At 40.0% G+C, this 7263-nt stretch overlaps 1 long non-coding RNA gene across 1 annotated transcript; it reads left to right on the top strand.

Moving 5' to 3' along the window:
- Window positions 1-364: 364 nt before the first annotated feature.
- LOC137854641 (uncharacterized) lies at window positions 365-6646 on the top strand. The gene is made up of 3 exons (XR_011095311.1): window positions 365-732; window positions 1245-2404; window positions 3847-6646. It is a non-coding gene; the product is annotated as an uncharacterized lncRNA (long non-coding RNA).
- Window positions 6647-7263: the final 617 nt, after the last annotated feature.

Here is a 7263-nt window from a genome sequence, read left to right on the forward strand (position 1 = left end):
GCACAAGTGGTTAAGTGACGTGAGTGGTATCGTGACCTGCTTAATTTTGGTCGCTGAGCATCTCACTGCCAGCGCGGTTTTCCTGTCACAACTCGGCAGCGCGCACCTACAGAGCTGCTGCCGTTTGCCACGGAGCGATCGATACCCGCTCCAGCCGAGCCTATACCGAACGCGAAGCCCCTCTGTGAGACACGGAGGAGCCCGTCCGTGCCCCCGGCCGTAAGGGAAGGGAAGGGAGCCGGGGCGTGGAGCCAGGGCTGTGCCCGTGTCCGTGTCAGTGCCCCCAGCAGGTGGCAGCAGGGAGCGGCCGCCTCCCTCCCCATCCCAACCGGAAGTCGCCGGGTGCGGGCAGTGCAGGCAGTGCAAGCAGTACAGGCAGTGCAGGCAGTGCAAGCAGTGCAGGCAGTACAGGCAGCGGCGGGGCCCCGGAAGTCGCCCCCTGAGGCGGCGCCATGCCGCGCCGCGCCGCGCCGCGAGGCTGCGGGGGCTGCAGGGCGGCGTGGGCGCCATCTTAGCTGCAGCCCGAGCGCTGCAGGTCGAGGCACACAGCGCGGGTCCCGCAGCGCTGCGGCCGGCGGAGACTTAGGCTTGCAAACGTTTTCTGGTCCTGTAAACCTTTTTTGGTCCCAGATGAGAGGGACAAAAGTCTCCATTAAAAAATATAGAGCATCTGAAGTCACCAAAAGACAGTTAGTAATGACCTATAAAATGCATGCGATCTTCTAGTCAACGGTATAAAATTTATTTAAAATATTTAACAAAGAAAGACTACTACAGGCAAGAGTCTCTTTTACAAGGGTGTCCTGGCAAGAGGGGCGGCGTAACAGTCAATTACTACAAACAAAATCCAGGTTTCTTAATTAAAATACAAAATACTGGCTCTGCTGCGTAGCCTGTAATAAGTTATGTCTTGAGAAGACTGTAATTATGCTGGCGCCTGCTAGTGCCGCCATAGTTAAGTCTGTCACCATTTCCATTATAAACCCCATTTTTAAGCAATTTATAACTTAGCCATAAAAATAATTTTAGATTGAAACTTGGCAAAGAAGTTCTTAGACCAAAAAGTTTTGATTTTGTTTTTTACTTACTTATTTTTTATTTAATATAAATAATCTGTTTGGTCATCTTCTTGCTTTTTTAGGAGAGCAGTAAACGAGCCAGAAGTTTTACGGTTTTGAAGCTTTCAGGCCATCCTGAAGTATAAACATATTTTTTTTATTATTTTTTTATTTTTTTTTCATCAGCATCAAGAGTATCCTTCATTGCTTGGAAGCAGAGGATTTTAGTTCTTCAAAGATCCATAAATACAGGAAAACAAACTTCAGCATTCTTTACAGAAATAGTGAAAACCGATTAACATTGAATTACAATGAAGAAATGAGAACAAACATAAATGAGCTAACCGTGGGCCTCAGAAGAAATCGTTGGACAATGTTTCAGCCATGAGACTGACCTCAGCGTTCCAGCTCCCAGCAGAGACCTGAAGCACCTTCTTATGCCAGAGGAAGACATGGTTGGAGCCAGAAGCAACAGCCCCTCATGGGTGGACAAGACCAAGGCTGAAGCTTTCTTAGCAGCCTATTCTTTTTCTAGAAGTGCTCACAGGATGATGAGGAAAATAGCTGTCAGGAAGTCAGAGAAAATTCTCATTAACTTGTCCCAGTACACATTTTATCACCAAAGATTTTAAAAAAAAAAAAAAAAAAAAGAAAAAGAAAAGAAAGAAAAAATGAGCAGGCAGTATATTGGGCATCTGCTCTGAAAAATGACAATGAGATCGTATACCTGTGTACTTGGGCTATGATGAAGTAAGCTATACCTGTTGAGCATTATTAATATAACAACTGAGTAAACTGCAGAAGTTCCCTGTTTATCATCCTAATCTGAGCTATAAATAAACAAAAACCAGTTTATTTTTATGATCCAGGGCTGAGTTTCTAGAGAGGCAGATACGTTTTTGATGAGTAGCACTGAACAACAAATAGTAAAAAACCATGAAAATATCATTGTGAAACTATTCCCCAAAGGAAAAGACTGTTCTGCAGTCCCAGTCTGCATCTGTAGCTGTCTTATAATTTACATGGCTTAACTAGAATTCCTCCAGGAAATACCATTTGTTCCAAATTAAAGGTCTGAATGCTAAGAGGCACTGAAGGTAGCAAAGCTAAGGAAGCAGAAATGAAGGACCACTTGTATATCTCTTCCCTGTTTAGATTATCTTGCAGTTTTGGATGCAAAGGTTGTGATGTAAATTATGCTTTTCTTGCCTAACCCTGTCTCGTGAGATACATGCATTATTCTATTTAACATCATGCAAATCCTGTTTTCAAACCTCCAGGTCCGTGAAGGAAAGGTTAGCAGCTAAAGAGATCTTTCAACTCCAATATACAGATTTTAGTGTAAGGTAGGTAAATACTTTGTCCAATATTTCGGTTTTTCTCAACCACTGTAACAAATCACTAAGGAAAACAAGTGAGTTTTCTATGCCAGCAGCAGGGACTATCTTTTCACTTTATTCCTTTGCTTTGCCAGCTTACCACATGCTGGCTTGAACAGGCTGTTTATAGTAGTAAATTTTGGCAACCATTACCCACTGTGGGTTTAAAAAAATGCATCAGCTGTGGCAAATTGTAATCATTTTGAAAGATAAAGGCATTATGTGCTAGAAGGGAGTATGGTCTAATGAGAGAAATTCAGGAAGGCAATATTTTATTTTAAAAACTTGTGTCATGGCCATTGCCACCACGCTGCTTCTGCACGTTGTCTATTTGAATAGACACAACCCTGGAGAGTTCAAATTTTTCCCTGATGTGTTCACAGGCTTGACTGTCACAGTTGAGCTTGGTTACTAACTTGTGTCGTGTTCTTGTGGTTCAGTACAAACACAAAGGATACAAATAATGTCCTTTCTGACTGAGCTGGTATGAAAGTACTGCCAGTAGAACACTCGTTTTCTAATGTTACTGGACTGTTCTCAAAATCTCAGGTATTGTATTGCTGATTCCTGGTTAATTCTGACATTGTCAGTTTTCCTGAAAACACAGTTTGTGTGAAGACATTTCGTAGCTGGGCTGTTGCCAATTCCTTAGCTGGGTCTGGGCTATCTCCCTGATGCATCGCCACTTCTGAAGAAGTCCATATGGAAAGACCAGCAGGCATACACCACAGACTTTAGGGTGCATGTAGTCTTGCAGTGGTCCCATGCATATCTTCTTCTTTCGTAATACTCTTCAAACAGAAAGAGATGACTGCTTTCTCAAGGACCGCATGATTCATGGTAGTGCTCACATAATTGAAAGTACTGGAGCAGCAGCTCCTCTTGTACTGCCTGAGAGGCCAGATGATCTCTTACAAAAGGGGAAGCATATTGCTAAACAAAGGAAGTCATTTTAAAAGAAGAAAATAACATCTGTCTACAGATACGTGGGGAGGGAGAGAAGAAATGTAAAGAGAAAGGAAGGAGTAAGGCAACGGAGATGAAAAAGGTTTACAGTTTAAAAGCTGTAAAGAAAGGCCATGTGGCATCAGAAGCAGCACGTCCAAAAGTAAGGAGACATAACGTGAGAAAATACAGGAAAGAAGAGAGGTAGCATGTGTAAAACAAGGCACAGAAAAAAAAGGTATAAAAACAAAACTGCAGTTACAGAAAGATTGCGAGACTGCTGCATCATACAGTTGCCAGTAGAGGTGCTAAAGCCACAGCTATAGAGCTTAGTGGCAAAATGCTCGAGGGAAGAAATAAATCCTAAATTTAGATAGGTAAAGTGTTTCAAGAAATGAACAATAGTGCATTGCAGCTACTTGAGGGAACTCAGTTTTGGAATGAATTTTTATACTTCTTTGTAGCTGAAAACAAAAAGGCAGCCAGCAAGAGGCAGAAGAGGTTCCCCGAAAAAGTGCTGGGGACAGCATGGGAACAACAAAAAATGCCAATGGAAATGCTTTAGCCAGAGAACAATGAGACTAGCAAGTACCAGTGTGCAGGTGGGGCACAATAAAACCGGTCTGCAAGCTGAGCCAAGAATAATCTACTTTAAAAGTGCTATGCTTTGCTACTTATAAATGTTGCTCTTGTCCAAGTGTTTTGTATTTGCCTCAGTGCAGTTCCTTTTTTCTTTTTTTTCCTTTTTTTTTTTTTTTCCCTTTAACTAATTAGAGACTTATTGTAAACCAGAGGGGATTTCTGGGAGCTCTTTGGGTTTGTAAATTATGCAAATGACAGCACTCTGATGTTGGATCATATTATTAATTGTATATTTTGTGGTTCATGTATTCCAAAGAGTATGTGTGAAACAAGTTTTTTTTTTTTTTTTTTTTTTCCCAGTCCTTGAACACAGTAAGTCTTCAAGCAGATTACAAAATGATTTTTCTACTTTTTTTTTTTTTTTTTTTTTACCTTAAAGAGTATATTGTTAACTCTACAGACTATTCTTGAGGATAGCTTTACAACATTGTGTGTGTACTATGAATAGAACAAACTTCCCAGATGATTATACTTTAAAGCTGGAGGTCTTTCTGTAAACTTTAAACAGTGTTCTATTAAATGCCATCTATAAAATGCTTGATGACTTACCTCTTGGGATGATTTGTGATTTTGCCTGAGCTTTTGAAATCCTGAATGAAAAACTCTTTTGCTACAGGAAGCTGATTGGTAACTGGATAAATTGCTTTATAATCTGAGTATTGAACACTTGTACGTAGCAAGCTTCATTTTGCAATGCATTCTGCCTGCAGCATAAAATAGAAGCCCTCTCTTCATATAATGCTTAACAGTCCTCGGGAATACATGTAAAGATTTCAGATGTCGGGTAAAACCCCAGTGATTACTCTGAAATTGCCCTGTGGTTGAAGAGCACAGAACAGCTATCTTTCTGTCCCGATACAAAGTTTAATAAAGTAATTACATTGAACAAAAATTCTGTTCCAGAAGCAGTAGTATTTTTGCACATGAAATTATTCCTGTTTATCAATTAGCAAACAAGGCAAGATCATCCCAAGTAAAAGGCTTTTATATAGATAAACTACATTTACAAGCATCGTAATCAATTTATGTTCCAACTGCCAATTTCTGCAGCTAATTCTGCCAATTTTCACACTTTGTCAATTATAAGTGGAATTCCCTTTGCATTAGGAGACATATCTTTCATTGACAGAAAAATATCTTTGTTTTTCTGTGATATGCTTGCAGGGTATGAATACAGCTTCCATGGAACATTCTACTCAATAAATTAAACGTGAAAAAGTAGAAGATGTCGTATATGTTTTGTGGATTGGACATTTAGAGCACACAAACATCTGCATATTTATGTTCAGAGTCTCACAGGTATAGCTCACGCAGTCCATAATATTGTAAATCCAGTTTAGATGCAACTAGTATAACAGGTATGCCTGACTGGGATGTCTGTGTAATGTTTCTGTCCCTGGAAGAGTACAGAAGACTTGTTTGCTTTTTTGCTGGGGAATCTGTAATTTGAACTCCTGATAATTTTCCTGCTTTCATGAAACTTTTTCATAAACGTCTTTCTCCGTATACCTTTTTCAGAAATAACCTTCCAGAGAGACAGCAATGACAGATTTACACATTTTTAACACCGGGTCATCTGTTTATGCACAGTACAAATGCCAAATTTAGCTGGTCTTTAAGGGGGAAAGAGCCAGCGCAATCACTCAACTTGCATGTGTAGGCTTCAGAGTCCGGCTGCAGACTTCTCTGAGAGGGTCAGCCTTCTATTCTGTTCTGCATGTGGCAGGCAGTTACAGAGACCTACTGTTGGGTTGAATCACTCACGGTTGATGTGACAGCGAGAATCTAGTGGGATGCCGCCTTTGGTCTGCTGATTTTATTTTTGAGTGGTAGGCACTGCCCATACAAACAACTGCACCCTTAATGACTGCAGTAGCCTGCTGGATAATTTTATTTTATTTTTTTTCACTGTTGCAGTGTTATGATCCATTGCAATCCAAGACTGGTGAGATCTGTAACCCCAGGTTTCACGACTTTCATTATAATATTTTTTCTAACAGTGTTTAGGTTGGTACAGATGCTATAAGCTCTGAATTCACTCATTCTGTACATATATGCTAAATTATTTAAGAAATTGGTGCAACTGCTTTCGGCCTCATGCTGCCTGCATTGCCTACATGGTGCTCTGCTGCTTCCTTGACTCCGAGCCCCTGGCCTCTAGGTGCTCTGAAGGTTGCATGCTCCTCTACCAAAAGGGTTTGTCCCTCATGTGAGCTCACTTGTGCTGTCGTCCTATTTTTCCTGTTTATTTTCTTGCTTTTGTAAGGACTGGATGAGCACTGGTCAGTTAATTTCTTACGATGTTTCCAGGTTGAGCATCTGGGGGAAAAAAAGGAAGTTGATCCATTTGTGTGTTTTGTATTCCAGAAATTCAGTTTTAGACCCTGAAATCTCTGGGGCATCTTACTCAAATCCATGGGTTTGATTCTGGGTCTATACTTTATACTGACCTCAACTATTATTTAGATTTGAGTGCATCTGAAAATGGCATGAACATGATATTTTTTTTTAAAGTTTTAATATTATGCAAACAACTTCGAATAATTTTTTGTTGTAAAACTTGAAACCTAGATCTAAGGTGACTTTGAAACTGAACCCCAACCTAAACTGAATCCAGATATCTGTGCCAATCTGTTTTTATGTATTATCAAATAAAGTATCTTGACATGCTGAAATTGTATGTGGTGTTTTTCTTTAGAAGTAAATTGATTCATACTGGAAATATGAAATGGGACCTATCAGCTATTACAAAGTCCTTTCATTTCTCTAGCAAAGGCTTGCAGTTTTAGACCTGGCTATATCTCCCATATATGAGATATCCACGTTAACAATGATTGTTTGTGGAACGCAGGTTTATTACAAAAGGACATTGTGTTTATACTAATAAAAATATTTTTATATTTACATTCTAGGCAACGATGTTTGGTGTAGGGGAGGTTGCTGTAAAATAAATCCTTTGTATTTAGTTTGCATCTTTGGTTGTGGCTCTGTCTGAAAATAGCAGGAGCTGTTTTCATCAAACATATGATTACTTGGTTGTATGTTTTCCTCCTCAGTTTCTGTGTAGAAATACGTTTACAACATAAAAGCATCCTCAAACTTGAGGGCATTTTTGGCTTTTTAAATACGAAAAGATTAACTAAATGTGGAACGCCAGACACTCTAGTGGGATAATATAGGAAGTTTCTATTGCTGGACGTACTGATGGGCTGAGGACTTAAATCCTCTGAGCAATCAAT

This window comes from Anas acuta, chromosome 3 (assembly GCF_963932015.1).
Source record: "Anas acuta chromosome 3, bAnaAcu1.1, whole genome shotgun sequence".
Taxonomy (NCBI): domain Eukaryota; kingdom Metazoa; phylum Chordata; class Aves; order Anseriformes; family Anatidae; genus Anas; species Anas acuta.